Below are 25724 nucleotides of genomic sequence, written 5' to 3' on the forward strand. Positions count from 1 at the left end.
GGCGGGTGGATCACAAGGTCAAGAGATCGAGACCATCCTGGTCAACACGGTGAAACCCCGTCTCTACTAAAAATACAAAAAATTAGCTGGGCATGGTGGCGCGTGCCTGTAATCCCAGCTAATTTTTTGTATTTTTAGTAGAGACGGGGTTTCACCGTGTTGACCAGGATGGTCTCGATCTCTTGACCTTGTGATCCACCCGCCTCGGCCTCCCAAAGTGCTGGGATTACAGGCTTGAGCCACCACGCCCGGCCTAGCCAAAGCAATCTTAATTAAAAAGAATAAATTTGGAAGCATCACATTACCTGACTTCAAGATATACTACAAGGCTATCATAAACAAAACAGCATGGTACTGGTATAAAATTAAATATATAAACCAATGGAATATATTTACCAATATATTTACCAAAAATTAAATATATTTACAAATGGATAGATAATCCAGAAATAAAGCCAAATACGTAAAACCAACTGATCTTTGACAAATTATACCTAAATTGGGGAAATAATTCAATAAATGGTGCTGGAAAAACTGAACAGCCACATGTAGAAGAATGAAACTGTATCCCTATGTCTCATGATATACAAAAGCCAATTCAAGATGGATTAAAGATTCAAATCTAAGACCTGATGCCATAAAATTCTAGAAGAAAACCTTTAAAAAACTCTTCTGAACATTGGGATATGCAAAGAATTTATGATTAATACTCCAAAAGCAAAGGCAACATAAACAAAAATAAATTAATTAAACTTTATTTAATTTCATTAAACTAAAAAGCTTCTGCACACCAACAGAAATAATCATCAAAGTAAACAGATAACCCACAGAATTGGAGAAAATATTTGCAAACTATGCATCTAACAAAAAACTAATATCCAGAGTCTACAAAGAACTCAAATCAGAAAGAAAAAAACAAACAATCCCACCAAAAGTGATCAGTTTGTATGTAGATCTGCCATTTGATGTGCCAGGATTAATAATCTAAGTTAAATATAACTAAAGGAATTCATTATTAGGAGATCCGTCTTACAATAAATGCTCCAGAGACTCCTTCAGACTGAAGTAAAAGAACAACTAGGCAGTAACTTGAATCCAAATGAAAATTAGAGATCATTGGTAAAGGCAACTACATGAGTAAATATAAAATACAGTATTAATGTATTCTTACTTAATAACTGTATTTTATACTAACTTATTAAAATATAATTACATAAAGCAATAATTATAAATGTGTATTTGTATGATAACAGTAAAGAAAGAGGGAGGGTCCAGAGCTATACAAGAGTAAAGTTTGGAGATACAATTAAAATTAAGATTGTATTAATCTCATCTAGATTGTTATGAATTAGAATGTTAATTATAATCTCTAGAAAAAAACACTAAAGAAATAGCTGAGAAAATATATTAAAATGAAACAATATAGTTAACTTGGAGAAAATATTTAACACAAAATAATATAGTAATGGAATAATAAAGAAGTAAGAAGACATGGAAGTAATGGAATGATAAAGAAGTAAGAAAACAACAAAAGTGAGATTTAAATGCTACCAAATCAGTAATTATGCTAAACTTAGATGGATTCAACACTGTGATCTAAAGGTAGATATTGGTTGAGGCTGGGAGCACTGGCACGTGCCTGTAATCTTAGCACTTGGTAGATTGAGATGAATCACATGAGGCCAGGAGTTCAAGACCAGTCTGGGAAAAATAGTGAAACCCATCTCTATAAAAACAGACACACACACACACACACACACACACACACACACACACACACACACACTTTGTTTAAAAATTGGTGCTCGCTTCGGCAGCACATATACTAAAATTGGAAAGATACAGAGAAGATTAGCATGAAAAAAAAAAAATTAGCCAGGAGCGGTGGTGCACACCTGTAGGATTAGACAGGAGGATCACTTAAGCCCAGGAGTTCAAGGCCACAGTGAGCTATGATCATGCCACTGCACCCCAGCCTGGGAGACAGAGTAAGACATTGTTTCTGGGAAAAAAAAAAAAGTAGGCAGATATTAGAAAAATGGACAAAAAATGGGATCCAACTGAGTGCTGTATACAAGAGACACATCAAGGTTTAAAATACACAAAGTGTTAGAATATAAAATAATAAAAAAGTATACCACAAATGCAGTTATGAAAGATAAAATAGGCTTCAAAAAATTATTTCTAGGAACCTAAAAAGACATTTTACAATGATGAAAAGGTTAATCTGTCATAAAGACATAATACTTTTAAACTTATGTGCACCTAAAAATGTACTCTCAAATTTATGAAGCAAAAACAGAATTAAATGGGGGAAAAAAGGCAATTAAGTGCTAATAGTTGAATGAACTGAACTAAACAGAAGATTGTAAATTGTAAACCAAGACCAAATATGACTGAGAAAATTCTCAATCAGTTTTAGGGTTTATTGGGCCAAGGCGGAGGATGCACCCTGAAAAAAAAAGGCAAGTTCCAGTACAATCTGTGACATGCACTTTTTCCAAAGAAGGTTTTGAGGGCTTCAGTATTTAAACACAAGAGATTGAGCAGTAAGAGAAAGAGGAAAGAAAAGAAAAGCCCTGCTAACTCTTTTGTCTTTAAATACTGATATCCTCAAAACCTTCTTTGGAAAAAGTTACATTCTTGTGTAACCACAAGGTAACTGGTTACATTCTTATGAGGCTTTGATTCACACTTACTCTACATTTTACATGTAAAAAGATAAAAAGAAGTGGTAGAGGAACAAACTGTTAATTATACATTTGGATTGTACTCTGTTAATCTACATTTTACACAACATAAAGTAAGCATGTAAAATTGTATCTCTTGTGACAAAACTAAATCAGTTTTTGCATGACTATTCCCAAGCCTAACTTTCCCTTTGGCATAGTGGGTTTGGAATCTTGAGATTTTATTTTTTTTTTTACATATCCCCACCACCATTATTCAAAATATTTTGGTGAAAGCATTGTAAAAGAAAACGAGTTTCTGGTGGCAGACTTGATCTGATCCCTTGTCACTAGGATGATTTATTCCTAGAAAGATAGGTCCCACATTGTAAGGAAGGCTCATTGCAAAAAAACACCCTAAACTGTAAATTCTGTAACTTTCTACTGCCTACCCCAAACCTACAAAACCAACTCCTATCCCACCACCCTCCGTTGACTCTCTTTTTGGACTCAGCCCACCCACACCCAGGTGAACAAACAGCCATGTTGCTCACGCAAAGCCTGTGTGTGGGAGTCTCTTCATTCACAGCATGCATTTAACACCTTCATTTACCAAACATATCCTGCTTTCCTTTTACACTTTGTATACAGAAATTTTTTATATCCATTAGCTGTATGTACATATATTATAATGTTAATTCATAGTAATTCTTATTTTTAGTGAAAACCTAGAAGGTTAGAAATTTTCATTATGTATGAGGAGCAAAGCGCAGGACAAAGGACAATGCCGGAAACTAGGCTTCATCATGGCTCCTAATGGCTTATATCTAAACACCTAAATGTATAGGGAAATAGAAGCAAAGTTTTAAACCTTAAAGCATCTAGCAGAGACAACATCTGAACTGCTGGAATAATTCAAATGAAATGTCCAAATTAAATTGAAATCATTCTGTTTATCAAAAATTTGCAAATTATCTCTATTTACTAAAGTTTAGTAAAGTCATGTGAACTAAAAGGCATTTGAGTTAAAATTTTTATTTTTCTGTTAAAATATTTAAGTGCTTATTATTTTAAAGCCAATTAATTAGAGCTCTTTTATATATTTTGGTAGTAAAACATCACATTCAAATGACATGTATAAACACATAGACCTTGAAGCAGATATTATAGATTTATAAGTTCATTATTTGCCTCTGTTTTAAGTTCTTCTCTCCCACCTTAGACTATCAACTTCTTTCAATTACCTGTCTTATTGCCCTAGGCAATCGTTGGCCAGGCAACCTTAAATTTGCATTTCTAAAGGGAAAACTTGTGTAAAACAAGATTGAGAATTTATATTTTAGAATCACAAAGCTAAAATATTAAGCTTAAATATTGCATCACCCTTTGTTCAAACCAAGGGGGGGAAATGCTGTAAGTAAAAGTTCAATTAAGACAACCAAAAACGTACTTTAAACAAAAGCATATTTGTAAATTTAAAACAATGATAAGAATTCCAAATATACAGAGGTAAGCACCCTTACAAGTGGAGATTTCCTTAAAGACATAAATTTCTTTGTAGGAGAGCCAGCTAATGCTAAAAAGTTGTATTTTGACTTTTACTTAGTCTTGTTTCTTAATTAAATTACTGGTTTCAGGGTCCAGCCCTTTAGTAAATATGGGAAGGAGAGCATGCCGTCTTTAGGACCTAATGTAACCAGGGGAGCCTATCCAACTCCCAGAGATCAGAGGTTCTTGGCCTTGCTAACCCTGAAGAATGGGGAAAGGGGCTCCGGAGGTGCAGTGAGTTTGCCACTCGAATAAACATTGTGGGCCCAAAGAGTTTTGCAGAGAAGCGATTTATTAGAGAGAGAGACGAGAGAGAGAGAGTGAGATGGCTCCCAAGCTGTTGTGGGAGAGGACCCAGAGAAAGAATCTGTTAGGTAGGAACAGCTGGAGTTTTAACCCTTCAGTTATTCACTCCCCATTCATGTTCTCATCCAATGAGAGGAGTTCTTTCCTCTGGAGTGATTGATCTTTGACTCTGATATCAGATTTGCTACTTGGTCCACAGCTCTGAGTTACAGAGCCTCCTCCTCCCAGAGCTTTTGGCGGGGTTTTTTGGGACAAAGAATCTTCACCTGGCTTTCCCTCCCCAGCCCGAAGGCTGGAAACCCAGACAAAAAAAAACTTTACATTTGAAACCCCTCTGGTTCTTGGATGGAGGCGGGGAGCTGGGAAGCTACTGCCTTCGAAACCACACACTTCGTGGACCAGGAAGAGAAGCTTCCATAACACAGTCCCTCATTAATATTTAAATATGTGAGAAGCAGCCATAGCTCTGAGGAAAAACAGAGATCCAGCAAAATAAAAAATCTCATTTTTACATTGAATCCTGGGATCAGAAAAAGAAGGAAACATTGGGGGATGAGACAGTGCAATGCTTCCAAAGTACCTCATTGTAAAGATATTTCACCAGGGCTGTGGGGCGACCCACAGCCTACTCAAATGTCAGCCCATTTCTTAGCCATCATAAAGAGCAAAGGTCAAATTTTCTTATAAAGCAAAGTAATTTCTGGTATCCCCCAAAGCTGAAAAGATCAAGTACCACAATGCAAAAGAATGCAGAGATTTAGACCTGAGAAGTGTCTACCTATTGTGGCAGGAGTTATTAAGAAATTATTTTAGTCAGATAAAGAGGAAAAGGAGTCCTTGGAAAGTTTTCTTTTCTTTTAAAGCAGCTCCAGAAACGTTTCTTGTTTAGCAGGAAAGCCCTGGCTCTTAATGCCAGATGGCAACCTTAGATATGCAAATGCAGGCCGTTAGAAACTGGGTCCACCCAAACAAGGTGATTCCCACCACCTTCTTGCCCTTGCCCCACGTGTTCCTGGCAACGTGGCTGGCCCCCCATATCACCACTTGTGTAGAACATCATGGCACCCTGTATTTGCATATTAAAAGGCTAGGGTAGGAGGGTCAGTTTTTTCATGGACTAGGTGGGTAACTTGCCTGGTCAAATCAATCCTCTCAGCCCTATGCAAATAAGACACCACCTACCACCTCCTAATATAAGCAGCGAAGTTTCTGCCACATATGGAGGTCTTCTCTCTTGGCTTTGGAGCCCCCTCCCTCTGTTTCTGTACAAGGGAGCTTCTTCTTTCTTTCTTCTTCCTTCATTCTTGCCTAGTAAACTCTCCACTCCTTAAAATAACTCCATGTGTATGTTATGTTACTTTACCTAATTTATGCAAGACTGGAGCCCAGGTGTTCCTCCACTCATTGAAGCCATATCACCATGACTCTTGAAACTCTGCAAAGAAATCAGAGTACCCCAGAAAAGGGGTAAGTGGCACCTTTATTCTGAGTTCTTTAAGGGTCTGGGTCATTAGAAACCTTCTGTACATCTTTTCATTTGGCATTTATTATAGTAAGGGGAAGGACGAATACACTGAAATAAAAGTAAATGAAAGAACAATTTTTAAGAAAAGGAAGTGAACAGAAAAACCATGCACAAGCATTTATTTTAAAACGTTTTAATCAACTAAAAAAAAATCCCCAAACAGGATTCAAAAAGAGACAAACATAAAAGACTTATATATAAATAGATCATCTATGTATCAGATACCAATATATAGATATATGAGTTATGTATATATTTAAATTAATATATGTGTATGTGTTTATGTATATGTGTGTATGTATTTATATTTATATGTCCACTGTGCCCCACCCTGGTGCCAACACCTCTGCAGGTATGAAAGCACAGAAGGAGGCCAGAGTCCCCACCAACCCACCCTAAATGAAGACTGCTGCTGCTGTCAGTGTCTGCATGGAGGATGACAGCCCTGGGCCTGCCAGCACTCCTATGCAACCACCAAAGTATGCACCATGCTATGCTGACATTGCTGCTGGCTTTAGTGAACGAGCATGGATTCTGCTGCAACTGCCTCACAAAGTGTGTTGGTTGGGATTACCCTTTGAATTTTTGTTTCCAGTGGTCTGAGAACATCTTATCCCCTTCAGTGAGGCAAATTCCCAACTTTGATAGTCCAAAGAACAAAGCTGGGAGCCCTATACCAGCCTCCCAGAGTGCACAACCCAGGAGTGCTGAGCTGAATCTTGCCCCCCTCCCAAAATCTATCAGAAACAAAGTCAATCAACTGCATTCATTTTATACCACAGCAAACACCCAATGACATCAAACAAGATCAAAACAAAAAATTAAAACCCATCCAAAGGACAGTAACTTCAAATATCAAAGGAACTTCAGCCCACACAGATGAGAGTCAGTGCAAGAACTCTAACAATTCAAAAAGCAAGGTCTTCTTACCTCCTGATGACTGTACTAGTTCCCCAGCAATGGTTCTCAACTAGACTGAAATGGCTGAAATGATAGACATATGATTTAGAATATGGACAGGAACAAATATCATTGACAATCAAGAGAAAGTCAAAACTCAATCCAAGGATTTAAATGAATACAATAAAATAATACAGGAGGTGAAAGATAAAATGATCATTTTAAGAAAGCATCAAACTGAGCTAATAGTGCTGTAAAACTCACTTCAAGAATTTAAAAATACAATTACAAGTATTAACAGCAGAATTGACCAAACTGAGGAAAGATTTCAGAGCTTGAAGACCAGCTGTCTGAAATAACTCAGTCAGACAAAATTACAGAAAGAACAGTAAGAGAGTAAACAACTCCTCCAACATATATCGGATTATTAAGTGAAGCAGTTTTCCATGCAAGAGGCAGTCTAAATTATAATAATATTTTTGGCAATACATAAGAAGCACAAAACTTATTAATACACTGACCAAAAAAAAAAAGGAAAAAAAGAAAGAAATATGGGATTATGTAAAGAGACCAGATCTATAACTCATTGATAGGGATACCCATGAAAATCTTCACAACTCTGCTAGAGAGTCCAACATTCAAATCTGGGAAATGTAGAGAAGCCCTGTAAAATAATATACAAGAATTCTATCCCCTTAACACATAGTCATTAGACTTTCCAAGGTTGAAATGAAATAAAAAATATTAAAGGCAGCTAGAGAGAAGGGGCAGATCTCCTACAAAGGGAACCCCATCAGCCTAACAGTGAATCTTTTAGCATAAATCTTACATGTCAGAAGAGAATGGGGGCCCATTTTCAGCAATCTTAAAGAAAAGAATTTCCAACCAAGATTTTCATGTTTAACCAAGTTAAGCCTCATAAGCAAAGAAGAAATAAGAACCTTTTCAGACAAGCATATGCTAAGGGATTTTATTACCACCAGATCTGCCTTACAAAAGGTCCAGAATGGCATGCTAAACATGGGAAGGAAAGATTTTTACCAGCCATTACAAAAATATGCTTATGTACATAGACCAGTGACACTATAAAGCAATCACACAAACAGGTCTGCATAATAACCAGCTAACAATATAATGACAGCCAAATTTGAACAAATCAATACTAACTGTAAGTGCAAATGGGCTAAATGCTCCAAATAAAAAGCATAGAGTGGCAAGTTGGATAAAGAAGCAAGACCTAACAGTATGCTGTCTTCAAGAGATCCAGCTCACATGTAATAACATCCATAGTCAAAGTAAAGGGATGGAGAAAAACCTACCAAGAAACTGGAAAAATGCAAAAAGAAAGAATTGCTATTCTAATTTCAGACAAAACAAACTTTTAACCAGCAAAGATTTTTGTTAAAAAGCAAGAAAACAAAAAAGTGCATTACATAGTAGTAAAGTACTTCATTCAATGAGAAGACTTAAGAATCCTAAATATATACACACGAAACAAAGGAGCACCCAGATTTATACAACAAATTCTTAGAGACCTAAGAAGAGACTTAGATAACCATACAATAACAGTGGAAGATTTCAACAACCTGCGGACAATGTTAGAGATATCATTAAGGCAGACAACTAACAAAGATATTTAGAACCTAAACTCAACGCTTGACCAAACGATCCTAATAAACATCTACAGAACACTCTTCTTTTTTTTTTTTTTTTTTTTTTTTTTTTTTTTGAGACAGAGTTTCGCTCTTGTTACCCAGGCTGGAGTGCAATGGCACGATCTCGGCTCACCGCAACCTCCGCCTCCTGGGTTCAGGCAATTCTCCTGCCTCAACTTCCTGAGTAGCTAGGATTACAGGCACGTGCCACCATGCCCAGCTAATTTTTTGTATTTTTAGTAGAGACGGGGTTTCACCGTGTTGACCAGGATGGTCTCGATCTCTTGACCTCGTGATCCACCCGCCTCGGCCTCCCAAAGTGCTGGGATTACAGGCTTGAGCCACCGCGCCCGGCAGAACACTCTTCTTAAAAACAACATAATTTACAATCTTCTCATCTGCACATGGTGCATATTCTAAAATCAACCACAGAGTTGAACATAAAACAATTCTCAATAAACTCCAAAAAGCAAAATCAAATAAACCATGCTGTCAGAACACACCACAATGGAAATACAATTCAATATCAAGAAAATATGGCTCACAACCACATAATTACATGAAAATAAAACAACTGACTCCTGGATAACTTTTGGGTAAATAATAAAATTAAAGTAAACAACAAGAAATTCTTTGAAATTAATGAGAACAAAAATACAACGTACCATAATCCCTGGGACACAGCTAAAGAGTTTTAAAAGAGAAGTTTGTAGCACTAAACACCATGAAACAGTTGGAAAGATCTGAAATTAACAACCTACCAACACAACTAGAGGAACTAGATAAACAATAGCAAACCAGCCCCAAAATTAGCAGAAGACAAGAAATAACCAAAAATCAAAGTCAAACAAAGTGAAACTGAAGGAAATTGAAATCTGAAACACCATACAAAAATCTACAAATCCATAAGCTGTTTCTTTTAAAGAGCAAATAACATTAATAGACCACTAGCTAGACTAATGAACAACCAAGAGAGAAGATCTAAGTAATCAAATGACTTAGGGGACATTACCATTGACCCCACTGAAATAGAAAATAACCTCAGAGAATACTGCGAACAATTCCATGCACACAAACTAGAAAACCTGGAAGAAATGAATAAATTTCTGGAAACATATAATCTTACAAGATTGGACCAGAAAGAAATGGAGTCTCCGAACAGAACAATAATCAGTTCCAAAATTGATTCGGTAGTAAAAAGCCTATCAATGAGAAAAAGCCCAGGACCATATGGATTCACAGCTACACTCTATCAGATACATAAAAAGAGCTGCTACAATTCCTACTGAAAGTATTCCAAAAATTTAAAAGGAGCGACTCCTCTTTAACCCACTTTATGAGGCCAGTATCATCCTGATACCAAAATCTGGCAGACACAACAAAGGAAAACTTCAGGCCAGTATCTCTGATGAGCATCAATGCAGAAATCCTCAACAAAGGCCAGGAATGGTGGATCATGTCTGTAATCCCAGCATTTTCGAAGGCAGAGGTGGGTGGAGTCCCAAAACCTCAAAAGTAGCAAAGCTGACAGTGCAGCCTTCAGTCTGTGGCAGAAGGCCTGAGAGCACCTGACAAACCACTGGTGTAAGTCCAAGAGTGCAAAAGCTGAAGAACTTGAAGTCTGATGTTCAAGGACAGGAAGCATCCAGCACAGGAGAAAGATGAAGGCTGGAGGACTCAGCAAGTTAAGTACATCCACCTTCTGCCTGCTTTATTTCAGCTGTGCTGGCAGCTGATTAGATGGTGCCTGCCCAGATTGAGGGTTGAGTCTGCCTCTCCCAGTTCACGAACCCAAATTTTAATCTCACTTGGCAACACCCTCACAGACATACCCAGTAACAATAATTTGCATCCTTCAATCCAGTCTCTTTTAACTGCACTATCATGGGGGCCGTGGCCATAGGCCCCCTAAAGTTTTGCTTAAAAATCACTGGCATGAGGCAGATTAATTAATAGAATAAAAGGATACAAATTTATTTAATTTGTATACAAAAGAGACTTCAGAATGAAGACCTTCCCAACAATAAGATTAAAAAGGCACAGTAAAGAATGCAGAATCGGGGCATGGCCAAAACCAGGTTGTGTTGGTAAATCAGATTTAGAGTCACCACAGGTTATGAGGGAAAGAAAGGCAGAGGCTTGGCTAGCAAAGGAGACTTTGTTATGTAGTTGAAGATTTGTGACATGTGGTTTTTCCAAAGAGGGTTTAGAGGACTTCAATATTTAAAGGAGGAAGAGAGAGCAGGAAGGGAAGAAGGAGAGGTTGAAAAAAAAGGCAGGAGAGGGTAAGCAATGAAGCAAGTGTTTACATTCCTGTGAGGCCTTGGTTAGCATTCATTTGATCTACATTTTATATGTGAAAGAGGTATTAGAGGAACAATTATGCATTCCTTTTACACTAAGTAAATCTACATTTCACATAAGATAAAGTAAGCATGGGAAATTACAGCTATTGGTTTGGTAACAAAAGGAAGGCAATTTTTGCATGACTCAATCCCTGTACTTAATTTTCCCTTTGGCATAGTGGGTTTGGGGTCCTGAGATTTTCTTTTCACAAGATCAACAAGGAAATAGAAGACCTGAACAACACCACAAATCAATTAGACATAACAGAGAATCTATAGAACACTTCACAACAGGAAAATACACATTTCTTTTAAGTGGATATGGAAAATCTTCCAGGTTGACCATATGTTAGCTCAAAACAAGTTTTAAAATGTCTTAATTTAAAGTGATGGAAATCATGCAGAGTATGTTCTCTGACCACTATGAAAATGAAATTAGAAATCAATAAGAGAAAGAAATTTGACAAATTCATATATATGTAAAACTTAAACAGCAGACTTCTAAATAACCAATGAGCCACAGAAGGAATCACATGGGAAATTAGACTTTGGAATATATGAAAATAAACACACAACATACTAAAATTTATAGAATGCAGTAAAAGCAGTGCTCAGAAGAAAATATACTGCAATAAACACCTACATTTAAAGGAGGATAGACCTCAAATTGTTACAAGGTGATCATGCAGACATGAGAAGGGTTGGAGGAGTCCTCCACCCAACCAGGAATATCAGGTGATGGTCAGGCAGTTGTTACCCTGTCTGTCCAAAATAATTATTAGTTGCAGCTAGCACCAGAGCAAGGCAGTCTTCAATAGATAGAAAAACCTGAAATTGCTGATTAGCTTCTCAATAAGATCTCAGGAGTTGGGTAAGTGGGCTCAACCTTGCACACTAAGCGGTAAAATGGCAGAGTTTAACTGGTATATAACCTTCTAGGGGTATTCAACTGCTAAGGGAAGAATGCCTCAAGTTGCATGCATACAACACACTGTGTATGCTCCCCTCCCAAGTACTAGCAGGCCACTGCACATGTGGACAGCCCACTCCAAGGGAAGAATCAGGAAAGAAGGGACACAAGACCCTGGAAGTATGCCAATGTATAAAACCCTAAGTCAAAGATCAAACAGTTCACTTGATCTCTCAAGTGGCCTGCTGGGCCTTCTTCCAAGTGTACTTTACTTCTTTTCATTCCTGCCCTAAGACTTTTTAATAAACTTTCACTCCTGCTCTAAAATTTGCCTTGGTTTCTCCTTCTGCCTTATATCCCTTGGTCAAATTCTTTCTTCTGAGGAGGCAAAAATTGAGGTTCCTGCAAACTGATACAAATTCACTGCTAGTAACATCAATAACCTAAACTTTCACCTTAAAAAAACTGAAATAAGAAGAGCAAACTAAACCAAAAGCAAGAGGAAAGAAATAAAAATTTAAGAGAAAATAAGCAAAATACAGAATAGAAAAGCAATAAAGAGAATCAGTGATATCAAAAGTTACTGTCTTTAAAGATTATCAAAGTTGGCAAAACTTAAACTAGAATAACCAAGAAAAAAAAAACAGAGAAGACTGAATGATTCATTGTGTATCCTACTTGCTAGACTGCACACTCCCTAAAAGAATAGCTATCATTGTTTTGCTCAATACTGGATCTTTACCACATATTTATTTCAGTGTTTGGCACAACATAAATGTGCATTAAATATAGGATGAATATTTAATGAATTAGTTTGATTCAATGAAATGCAATTACTTCTTTAATTTCATGCATTAATAACACTCAGTTTTTAAATCACATTCCTTTATGATTTCCAGCCTGGGTCTCTACAACATGGGTCACAAAATATCTCTTAGGCCTTCTCCATTTGAAGCTGTTACTACTGATGTGCACTGGTTCTATTTTGTTTCCCCTTTATCTGATTCTGCTATTCCCCACCCACTTCTCTAAACTTTACTTCATAGAAAACCTTCATATATGGTATTTGGACAATAGCACTTTTTTTCTTTTTCTTTTTTTTGAGTTCGTGTTATCTGATGTGGTTTTAAAATTTCCTGTTAGGAAAATAAGACAAATGTGAGTTAGGGACATAACGTTCCTGAGCTTGAATATGAAGATCATAACAAAGATTTCTTTTTTTGCAAATATTTTGCAATAATTGTTGCAGATTGTGTTGATTTCATAGCCGGCAGGCTATTATTTCTTTCATCTTTCCTACTAGAAATTGGAGTCTATTTAGATGCTCACCATTTTTTATGTGGTCCTGATGATTCAAGAGCAGTAAGAGCAGTAGATTCCATCTCATAACTGTGAAGACCAATCCTAACTGGTCTGTATAACCGTGGTGCTATCAAGTCTATGCTAGCAACTGAGTTATAAAAGGCCAATAAGGCTAACATTTGTAGTTAACATTGGTTGAGCACCAACTTTCAACAATACATTACATTCTTTTTGAAGTATGAACTCATAAGATTTTGCAACTATTTTATGTGATAAGTATACATGTTATCTCATTTCAAGGTTAAAAAATTAAACAGTTAAGATAATTTGAACTTGATTATTCTAGACTTGACAGCCTCTGATAAAGAGGAATTGGATAGATTCTCTGGAATGAGCTTTCTTAGAGATATGCTGTATCCAGGCTAGAACATTGAGTTTGCCAAATGTTCTGGTTCATGTGTAAAGAACCTGAAGGAAAATACTCTAATAATTAGAATATGAGTTAAATACAGTTATTTATGTCTTCCTTACTGGTTGTTCTTGTGTCTGCATGTGATTCTTAGAACAGACACAGCAATTTTGTAACCATTAGTGGAAATGATGCAGACTAATAAGAATAGCCAAATAGAAAGATAATTCCTGGATTCTTGAACTGCTGAAATCACCACCTCTCAACCTACAATGAGATAATAATGTTTAAACCATGTTGAGTCAATTATCTGGTACGTACATTCAGATAATTGCAGAGATGACTTACTTCTGACTTTCTTGTTTTAAGTGATTGTGATTCTTTATTGTTTTAATCAACTGACACAGAATTTTTGTTATTTGCAGCTGAAGTCATTCTTGTTATTCAAATGCAAAGAAAAGATATTAAAGATGATGAGTGAAAAGATATGGAACCAGCCCAAAAGGAATCTTAGTGTCTAAGAAGTAACAAGTTGAACATTAAGAAAAAATGAGTAAATTTCAGCCTCCACATGGTAGTGTTACCTATATCCGCCTTTGCCCCAACAAACATACACACACATGGAGCCACACAATTACTGATTAAGAATATATCATCTAGACAAAATACAAAAAATACCCAAGTAATCTAAAGACCTACAAGAGCAATTAAAATAATTTCATGTAGAAAATAATCACAACTTGGAGAAATTACCAGCATGAAGATGAGCTTCCCAGTGATATTACAGCTCTGTCTCCAGGTATAGTGCAGGATGTTTGGTTATGAGTGATAAATTTGTAATACAACCTCTACAGTTTTTCTAACTGTACAAACTAGACAAATTGTGTTAGTTTGGGTCCCCTGAGAAGCAGACTTCAATAAAGAATTGAATTGCAACATATTTATTAGAGAAAATGCAGTTGAGAAAAAATGAGGAAGACTCCAGAAAAGAATGGTGGAGTTTTCATATTATACCATGTGAGGAAAAAAAGGAAGGAAAAGAGGTTGAATGTACAAGCATTAAAATGTAGTGCAGTTCTAAAAATGTTTGTCAAGACTGATAGGGAATCATCAAATCTAAGCTGCCTGCCAGAGGAATTCTACATCTAGGAATAGGCCTGCTTCAGTTTCCCTCCAAGGTCATTCACTACCTGGGAGATACATATGGAAAGATTGGTTTTAGTATAAATGTGGTGAGGAAGTTCAGTGGGCAAAATCTGGGGGTGAAGATTTGAAAATACCATTTTCACAAATGATAACACCAAAGAATCAAGAAAATGATAGTGTGATGGTTAATTTTATGTGTCATAAAAGACAAATATAAATTCTATCTATCTATCTATCTATCTATCTATCTATCTATCTATCTATCATTAATCCATCCATCCTATTGGTTCTGTTTCTTTGGAGAACCCTGACTAATGTAGTAGTTATCAGAGAAAGAGACAATCTCAGAGAGAAAAGAGCCAGAGAATGGGTTCAAATGTTATAAAATACCCAGGCTGGTCCCTGAAACAGGCATGTGCAGGACAGGGGACAGTTTCATTGCAATGCAACAGACTGAAAAAAAAAATATATATATATGCAAGCTGTGGCCTGTGGGCCAAATTCCTCCTGTCACCTCTTTTAGTAAATGAAGTTATATATATGATAAAACTTCATTTACTAAAAAATATACATATATATATATATTTTTTATCTAGATAGATAGATGGATAGACAGATAATCTTATTGCTTCTGTTATATACAGTTATCTACTACTCCCTCACTGGTTTCTCTTGTGATTCTTGGAATAGACACATTCATTTTCAGACCATTAGTAGTAATAATGCAAACAAGTAAATATATATTTACATGCCGTCTTCTGGAGACCCAGGAAAGCTGGTGGTGTAATTCAGCTCAAATCTGAAGGCCCAAGAACCAGGGAAGCTAAGGGAAGGAGAAGATTAATATTCTAGTTCAAGCAATCAGGCAGGAAGGCCCCAATTCTGCCTTTCATAAACTTTTTTTTCCTATTTAGACCCTTAGTAGATTAAATAATGCCCATTCACATTGGGGAGGCAAACAGCATTACCCAGACCAGATTTACAGGTTAATTTCATCTAGAAATACCCTCGCAGACACACCCAGAAAAAATGTATAGCCAAATATCTGGGTACCCTATGATCCAGTCAAGTTGACACATGAGATTAACCATCACAACCACCATCCACAGAAATTAAGAGAGTTCTAGTTTGAGTCTAATGGATCATTAGGCACTAAAACAAAAACATCTATATATTTTAAATATATATTCAGAACCATATTGCAGAATCTAAAAGGGCAATGCATCAGAGTCACAAACATTTTAAATATGAATAGGTTTAATAACATATTCTCAAAATCCATTAAAGAAATTTTGACCAATTTTAATGAAAAAAAATAGTCAATTCTATAATAACCAAATGGTGTTTTAACATTCCTCTATGAATAATTGATAGAATAACCAGACCAAATTATCAGTAAAGACATAGAAGATTTGAACACCACCATTGATCACCTTGGTCTCATTTATGTTTACAGAGCAATACACCCAACAACTTCAGAATGTACATTTTTTTTCAAATGTACATGGCACATGCATTTAAGATAAACCATATATTGACCTATACATAAATCTCAGTGTGTTCTTTGACCGAAATGGAGAAAACACATATTTGCAAATTAAACAGCTCTTTTCTAGATGATGCATGTGTCAAATCATGAGGAAATTAGAAAATATTCTCAGTTAAACAATAATAAAAACATAACAACCAAAATTGGGGGAAGAGGTTTAAAACAGTTTTTGGAGTGAATGTGCTGGATTTAAATGAGCCACCCACACTGTGTGTGTGTGTGTGTGTGGGAGGGGGGGGGGGGGGGGGGGGGGGGTAAAGAGTGGGAGAGTAAATATTTCAGGTCTTGTAGGACATATAACCTTTATCACAAAACTCCAGTTTGGTCTTCTAGCCCCCAAACAGCAATAGACAATATGTAAACAAGCTGACATGGCTATATTACAATAAAACTTGATTTACCAAAAGAGGTGACAGGAGGAATTTGGCCCACAGGCCGTAGTTGGCTAATCTCTGCTTTGCATAAAATTATTAAAGAAAATAACTCTATAATCAATAACCTAAAGTTACCCTTAAAAACAAAAAAATAATATATGAATTTAATCCTAAGCAAGTAGAAAGAAGCTAATAATAAAGAACACAAAAAAAGAAAAAAACTGAAAACAGAGAGAAAAGTAACAAATGAAAAGATTATTTCCTTAAAAATACTGGACAATTTCCTAGCTAGACTAATAAAAGAAAGAGATAGAAATAGAGAGACTGCAAATTCTCAATATCAGAAATGAAAGAGGAACTGTTACTACCTATTGTGCAGGCATTAAAAGGATAATGAAAGCAGACAATAAATAAACAAATTTAACAACTTACACAACAAAACTCTTGAAATTACCACTTACTAATACTGTCACAATGAGAAACAGAAAACAGCCTCATACCTATTAAAAAAACTGAAGTTGCCATTAAAAAAAAAAAGACTTTTTTAAAAAGCAGAATAAACAACAAAAAGCCTCTAGGCCCAGATGATTTCACAAGTCAATTCTTTTAAACATTCAAAACAATAGTAATAACAAACATATACAAACTTTTTCAGAAAAATAGTAGGTATGGAAACACTGTCAAACTTGTTTTATAAAACCAGCCAAATGCTTGATTATTTTTAAGTGAAGATTTCTGAGAAATGTTAGTAAGAGAGAAGGTTGTGAGGATGCACATAAGCAGACTTCTTTTAATAGAAAAATAAGACTTTAATTAACAGGTACAACAGATGGGGCAGTATTTGACAGTTGATCAGAACAGAATATATGGTATTGGCATGGAAAATAAAATAATAGGTGTATAAATGGTATATCTGTTAAAGGATGAGTAAGATGTGGTTGCATCTATGCTTGGGAATAATTTGCATATCGCACTTGGAAAGCATACATTCATTTTGGTTAATACAACCTATGAAAATATTAGCTAGGTAAGGAATCCTTTTTCAATCTGTAGTTCAGTCATCTTTATTTCCTTTTTATCACCTTCACATTTTCTGTTATCAAAATCATTTCGGTAGCTCTTTTTGGTATTTTACACACACACATTCTTCTTTATATTCAATTAATTATCTCACATTTAGAATACTGCAATGATATAATTTATTAACTTAGTTCTGCCTTCAGTTTCTACCCATTTCCTCCTAATCTTCTGAGAAATGTCTCCTGCCACTGCAACCTGAACAAATTTATTTTCTGCTTATAGAATTTTTAGCCTAAATCTTTTATTTGGGAAACACTCCAGCATGACATATATTTGTATCATTGTCCTACTTATTTTAATTTCTATTGTGTTTAATTTTGTGGGCTTACATAGTCTATCTAGGTCACCAGGACTTAGAGGAATAGAACCAGTTCACACATTTCTCCTTGTCCCCCTACAGTACATCCACTACACTGTTCAGAATCTTGTAAGCAATAAAAAAAATTGTGCAATGCACCAACTTATTGATTAATTAATGACATAGTAGTGTTTAAGACAATGGAAGCACTATTCACTATAGATAGGGGAAAGTTCAATATAGTTGAATTACCCAGAATAAATTTCCCAGTGCCATAAGTTTATGCAGATAAAAACAACTACACAGGCCGATTCTCTAGAGTAGAGCTCCTGCTGTACTTGTTCTATTAGTATTGGACAGTTATTTTACCTACAGAAGTGAATATAATTTTTTCTTAAGCAGTACAAAGCACCCTATATCTTTATAACTGGGTTTTTAGTTGCAGAAGAGGTTTAATCTTGTGAATATAGCCCATGAACAAAAGGTTTCACCTGCACTAATGCAACTCACATTTAATTGGCTTTGCCTCTCTTATTTAACTGCCTTCATTGTATTTGTCTTAATAGCAGAGACCATAGCAGAGATTATTAGCTGCTTTGATGTCACATAATTAAAAATTCCCTCTAAGTATAGTTCACTTCTGTTCTAATTAGTTAATTGTGTTTATGTGAAATCTTTTAAAAATTATTTATATGTTATATATTAGTTTTATACATTAGAGTTTAAAAAATAATCTTGATTTTATTAGATATTAGTTAAAAATCTACTACAGAGTTTGTGTTAGTGGTCCTGCATAATTTGATTGCATAACAAAATTCAGGTTTATTTTATTTTAGTTTGAGGGCAGAATCTTATATAGAAATATGTCAACAATGACATCCACAGGCACAAGCAGTATAAGAAACAACAGTTGAAAACATGTGTTCAGATTTCATATTGATTGTTTCAAAAACAACAGTAAAACCACAAACAAATCAATGAGAACAGGCAGAAGATGCAGATAGTTCATGAGAGGACATATAAGCAGCAGCTAAGCACACAAAAAGATATTCAACATCATTAGTCATTAGGGAAATGCAAATGAAAACCACAAGGAGATAGCACTGCGCACCTATCAGAATGGCTGAAATTTTAAAAATAAAGTGACAGGCCGGGCGCGGTGGCTCAAGCCTGTAATCCCAGCACTTTGGGAGGCCGAGGCGGGTGGATCACGAGGTCAAGAGATCGAGACCATCCTGGTCAACATGGTGAAACCCCGTCTCTACTAAAACTACAAAAAATTAGCTGAGCATGGTGGCGAGTGCCTGTAATCCCAGCTACTCAGGAGGCTGAGGCAGGAGAATTGCCTGAACCCAGGAGGCGGAGGTTGCGGTGAGCCGAGATCGCACCATTGCACTCCAGCCTGGGTAACAAGAGCGAAACTCCGTCTCAAAAAAAAATAAATAAAAATAAAAATAAAATAAAAAAATAAAGTGATAACATCAAATGCTGGCAAAAATGTGGAGAAACTGAATTACTCATATATTGTTGATGGCAATGTAAAAAGGAACAGCCACTCTGGAATAGAGCTGGGCAATTTCTTAATAAACCAGGGTTTGGAAAGGGAAATGGGAAATGAGTTTGGCTTTAAAGGACAACAAAATGATTCATATGGTGATGGATTTGTTCTGTATCTTAACTGTGTCAGTGTCAATATCCTGGTTGCGATGTTGCACCTTAATTTTGTAAGATATTACTAATGAGAGAAGTGGATTAAAGCTTAAAGTGGGCCTGGCATGGTGGCTCACACCTGTAATTCCAGCACTGTGGGAGGTTGAAGTGGGCTGATCACTTGAGGTCAGGAGTTCAAGACCAGCCTGGCCAACATGATGAAACCTCATTTCCACTAAAAACACAAAAATTAGCTGGGCATAGTGGCACATGCCTGCAATCCTAGCTCTTCGGGAGGCTGAGGCAGGAGAATTGCTTGAACTGGGGAGGCAGAGATAGTGCCACTGCACTCCAGCCTGGACAACAGAGCAAGGCTCAGTCTAAAAAAAATATAATTAAATTAAAAGCTTAAAGGGAACTTTATGTGAATCTATAATTATTTAGAAATTTAAAAAATAATAATTAAAACATATTTTACTCTTCTCCCCAATCATTATATATTTATTTTTCTATTTATTTATTTAGCTTTACTGCATGTTACATCAGGAAATATTATCTTAAAAATAGGGGTACTGGGCATCTAATCTCATTTCTGATTTCACAGGAAACATTCTCAATTGGTCACCATTAAGTATGATGTAGTTTGTGGATACCATTTTCCATAATCTACAACCTGTTGAATAATGCAGTTCATTGATTCTTTGTGTGCTATAGACTTTTATTATTGACTCATGATTAAAATTATCAAATGTTATTTATCTTCTGAGATATATTTTTCTCTTAATTTGTCAATGTGGCAAGTTGTATTGACTGATTTTTGGAAAATCAACATTAGACTCCTGTGATAAACCAAGTTTTGCTGTGGTGTATTATTTTTTGTATGTTGCTGAGTACAATTTTCTAAATTTAATTTTAAGTTTTTATCATCTATTCTTATAAGTAAGAACAATTGGTCAACTTTTGATTACAGTGTTTTCTTAATCTGATCTTATAGTCTTTCAAATAAATTGTAATTTGCTATTTTTTCATAATGTTTGTTATATTAGAACATAAAACCATCTGAACACAGGGATTTTGTTGTTTCTTTTTTTTTTATTTTTTGGTTTTTGTTTTGTTTTTCTTTTTGTGATGGAGTCTTGCTTTGTTGCACAGGCTAGAGTACAGTGGTGCGATCTCAACTCACTACAACATCCACCTCCCACGTACAGGCAGTTTTCCTGCCTTAGCCTCCCGAGTAGCTGGGATTATAGGCACCTGCCACTACACCCGGCTACTTTTTGTATTTTTGGCAGAGGCAGAGTTACACCTTCTTGGCCAGGCTGGTCTCAAACTCCTGACCTAGTGATCCACCCACTTCAGCCTCTCAAAGTGCTGGGATTACAGGCGTGAGCCACCGTACCAGCCTTAGCTGTTTTGTTTCATTCTTTCCCCAAAAAAAGTGTATTTAATTATGGATTCAATTAACTTAATAGTTATAGAATATTTAATTCTTTATTTTTGTCTTGCTTCAGTTTTGGAAGAGACGTTTGTCTAGGATATGTTTATTTTACTTTATGTTGTCAAATATATGACAGCCAAAAATTATTCACATTATGCTATTATAATTTTTCATGTCTGCTTCAACCTCCCTCATACTTTCTTGTGAATTCCTTTTTAAGCCTTCCATTTTCTTTTCCTAATATCTCTCTTCGGTGATGTCCAATCCAATCCATCAGAAGTATTTCAACACACTTGAACTTCACATTGGTTGATTGGTCAGAGGAAAGATAAAAGTCTCAGAATGTCTTCCACCTGGAGGCATTTCTCTCACTAGGTAAGTTAGGAGCACATAGATCCAGAGGAAGTGGGATAAGCAGCTCTCTTCAAATTCACAACGCATCTATCAAGCAAGATCTAAGTACAATTGGATACATTATATACCAACGTAGTAGACCGGGCCCTGGCCTACCCAAAAATTCTATGTGATATATTTGCCATTTTCACACCATTATCTTTGAGAGTAATCACCAAAAATGTTTTATATGGATAAATCTGGAATTAATTTAGGTAAAGTACTCATATGTGGTTAAGCGATGTATCTCATCTTTAGTATTGCTCTTCTTTTATTCTTTTATATATTTTACTTTCAGAAACAGTCAAATTTTTCAGAGTCCAAGTTTACGTGTACACAAGCACTATATTTTACCTTCACCGTCTCAAGTCAAAAAGAAGAAAATGCCAACTCACACTTTCCACGCTCATTTTTGTGTTTTAGGAGACGTTCCACTAAAGAGGAAAATTCGAAAGTTCAAAGACTTGAAGAGGAGAGAAAATAGGAAAGTGTTTCAAACTGGAAATCCTCCATTTACTCATGGTTACCTTCACTGGCCCTGTACGGTAATGAATTCGAAAACACACAGGCACCTGCAGTTTAAAAATAAATGTTACCGATTTGCATAATTTGTATTAACAGAGGATGATGTATTCTAAATTGAAGTTTTGATTCACAAGAAGATTAAAGCCATTCAGAAACCTACTTCACTCATTCAAAGGAAATAAAAAAAAAGATGAGCAAGTTGTCTCCGGAAATTGTCTTAGGTCGGAAGTCTGTGGTCTCTGCTCACATATACCCCAAAGCATCCTGCTGCTGCAGCTCTCTGATAAGCACCATGTACCCCCCTTCTCTGCACGCTTTGCATCTAGCTCATATTACTTCATCTTTATTTCCTTTCTGACGCCTCATCCCGGAATCTTCATATAAGGTCACACAGGAAGGAGAGCTGCATTGAGTTTTGCTGCCCTAAATGGCTTCTGCCAACTTTGTCCCCCAACTAATTTCTCTCGGCCTCAGTTTTCTCAGCTAAACTATAAAATGTGAATGATAATCTCTGCCCTAAAAGAAATTCACTTAATTTTTACATATTATTTATGAAAGAAGACACATAAAATGTCTCCCTAAAATAAAGGTACGTGTTACTGACATCTGTGTTTTATAAACAGACTGAAAAGGGTTTATTTGCACAACATTTGTTTCTTTATGTGTTTCTTTTTGTTTAGAGTTAAACCCATCGGGGCTGGCCACAAGAAGTTTGCTTCCATGTTTCGATAAATAAGGGGCACTGAAGAACCCCTGATCCCCAAATCTCTCCCACACTGCATCTTGACCCTCTATATTTTGCTTTGTTTTTCTCTGAATTTCACATGTAGAGATATGTTTCTTCGGCTTAACAAGTATTAATTCGTACCGTGGGCATAGAGTTTATTGTACCTAAGAGGACATTCTCACAAGTGAAATAGCATACTCTTAATAATTAGTAAATAGCATGCTGTTAATAATTACACGTTGTTAATAATTAACAACAGTTATCAGCTAGGACAGTGCCGGGCAACCACTATTCATTGTGAGTTTAAATTAATTACTTTCTCAAATCTGAAAGAGATTTCTGGTACTTAAGAAAAATAGAATTATGTAAAGGAGGGAAGAGAAATGAAGAAAAAGTTCCTTAATTCAGGCTCTTGCAGAAGACCTTGAGCAGCAGGGGGCCCAGTGGCTATCCAAGGAGGCCACTGACAACTATGTCCTCAGCAAATTGACTGCCTTTTTGTTTACAGTGGCTGCCTCCTCCCACACACCCAAGTGCTGATTTCAACAAAATACATGGACTGTTCCCATTTATAAAAAAGCAGAGAAAGGTCAGGCGTGGTGGCTTACGCCTGTAATCCCAGCACTTTGAGAGGCTGAGTTGAGCGAATCATCAGAGGTCACGAGTTCCAGACCAGCCTGGCCAACATGGTGAAACCCTGTCTCTACTAAAAAATTACAAAAATTAGCCAGGTGTGGTGGCACAAGCCTGTAATCCCAGCTACTCAGGAGGTTGAGAGAGGAGAATTGCTTAAACCCGGGAGGCAGAGGTTGCAGTGAGCTGAGATCAGGCCACTGCAGTCCAACCTGGGCAACAAGAGTGAAACTCCATCTCAAAAAAAAAAAGGGCAGAGAAAAATGACTACAAAATAAAGTTAATCGATTTTGATCTATGTTGCAATGTTTAAAAATACGATTTCTAGGTATCATTTTCTGTGGCTTAGGGCATATATGTAAAATACATATTTATATATAACATATATGTATACAAACATGTGCATGTATATATATGTGTGTATATTCGTGTGTATACACATATTCATTTACTCGATTATGGTTTAAGAAGCAAGAAACCTTGAGCACATGAGCCTTAGTGCCATGAAACCTGTGGGAGGAGGTTGTAGGAGACTGCAGTTTCCTCTGTCTCTTTCTCAGCGAAGAGACACATCACATTGCATCAGCAATTATGTTATGACTTCTCAGTTACTATCTCAATTCATTACATCGAATGAGGAACTTTCTCTTTTCATGACATGTATCAACCTGTCACTCCCTTACATATCATTGAATGCATAGTATGTACCAAATACTATGTTACACGTTATAATTCATAATTTTTCTTCATAAAAACCTCATAAATCGGATGTTATATTTTTAGTTTACAGATAACAAAGCCAAAGCTCAGTGGGTTTGTGTGGTCAGTTTCCTGAGGTACTCCTGGCTTACTACACTGACCTTCATTCTTTTCCTTAAAGAAGCTAAACTTATTTTTCTTTTTTCTTTTTTTCTTTTTTTTTTTTTTTTTGAGACGGAGTTTCGCTTTTGTTACCCAGGCTGGAGTGCAATGGGCGATCTCGGCTCACCGCAACCTCCGCCTCCCGGGTTCAGGCAATTCTCCTGCCTCAGCCTCCCGAGTAGCTGGGACTACAGGCACGCGCCACCATGCCCAGCTAATGTTTTGTAGTTTTAGTAGAGACGGGGTTTCACCATGTTGACCAGGATGGTCTCGATTTCTTGACCTTGTGATCCACCCGCCTCGGCCTCCCAAAGTGCTGGGATTACAGGCTTGAGCCACCGCGCCCGGCCGCACTTATTTTTATTTTACAGAGTGTGTTCTTGCTCTTGTTCTTTCTGTTCTCAGATTTTTCCATGGTTAAATCTTTCCTCTCATTTTTATTTAATTCTACATATGACCTCCTCAACAAGACCATGCCTGATCACCTGTATAAATGACCTCACGTCCATCCCTATGTATTGCCTTATTCTTTGCATGTGGCAATCTAAGGCCATACACTTCTTAACCAAACAATCCTACAAACCAGCAATAAATAGCACTCCGTATTTAGAACTTTTAGTTTTATACATATTTTTCATTCATTCACTCATTCGGTAAGTTCATGGAATACATGCTAGATTCCAGTGACTATGGCAGGTGTTAGAGGCACAGAGGAGACATGTCAAAGCTCTTGCCCCCAAGCAGCTTGCAGTCTCGGAAGGGAAACATCATAAACCATGATATAATATCAGATATTGACCGCGATCTGTAGAGGCGCAGAGTGTGAGGTTCTATCTTACATCGAATGGCAAGTGACGATTTTTTTGAGCAGGTAGCAGCTGAAGAGTGAGTCAGTTAAAGGGAGAGCAAGACATGCGGGTTGGTGGAAAAACAATCTTTTAGAGAAAATGTAAAAGCCCTGTCGTGGTAGGACGCTTGGCCTTTTTAAGGGGGAGGTTGCTGTCAGAGAGGAGAGTGAATAATAGGAAAAATGGTAGGAGAGATAATAACCAGGGGTCATATTATGTATAAAGCCTTCTCAACTATTAGGTCTCTGGGTTTTACGGTACTTTTGATAGGAAGCCTTTCAAAGTGAAGGGGGAAGGAGCTAAACACTTCTACAAAATAATATAATGTAATTATAAAACAACGTTTCTGGCCGGGCGCGGTGGCTCAAGCCTGTAATCCCAGCACTTTGGGAGGCCGAGGCGGGTGGATCACGAGGTCAAGAGATCGAGACCATCCTGGTCAACATGCTGAAACCCCGTCTCTACCAAAAATACAGAAAATCAGCTGGGCATGGTGGCGCATGCCTGTAATCCCAGCTACTCAGGAGGCTGAGGCAGGAGAATTGCTTAAACCCAGGAGGCGGAGGTTGCGGTGAGCCGAGATCCTGCCATTGCACTCCAGCCTGGGTAACATGAGTGAAACTCCGTCTCAAA

At 36.7% G+C, this 25724-nt stretch overlaps 1 long non-coding RNA gene and 1 pseudogene across 1 annotated transcript in view; one reads left to right on the plus strand and one right to left on the minus strand.

Annotated features, from left to right (window-relative positions):
• The window catches only part of LOC116545323, an 18907-nt gene extending 9150 nt beyond the window's left edge, over window positions 1-9757 (minus strand). Inside the window, exons 1-3 of the long non-coding RNA XR_004266273.1 lie at window positions 9365-9757; window positions 6979-7032; window positions 5887-5958 (exon numbers count right to left, since the gene is read on the minus strand). This is a non-coding gene — a long non-coding RNA (uncharacterized LOC116545323). The remainder of the gene's footprint in view (window positions 1-5886; window positions 5959-6978; window positions 7033-9364) is intronic.
• On the plus strand, window positions 1802-1859 carry LOC116545343 (annotated as a pseudogene).
• Window positions 9758-25724: the final 15967 nt, after the last annotated feature.

This window comes from Sapajus apella, unplaced genomic scaffold (genome assembly GCF_009761245.1).
Source record: "Sapajus apella isolate SASKATOON/1434 unplaced genomic scaffold, GSC_monkey_1.0 scaffold259, whole genome shotgun sequence".
Lineage (NCBI taxonomy): Eukaryota > Metazoa > Chordata > Mammalia > Primates > Cebidae > Sapajus > Sapajus apella.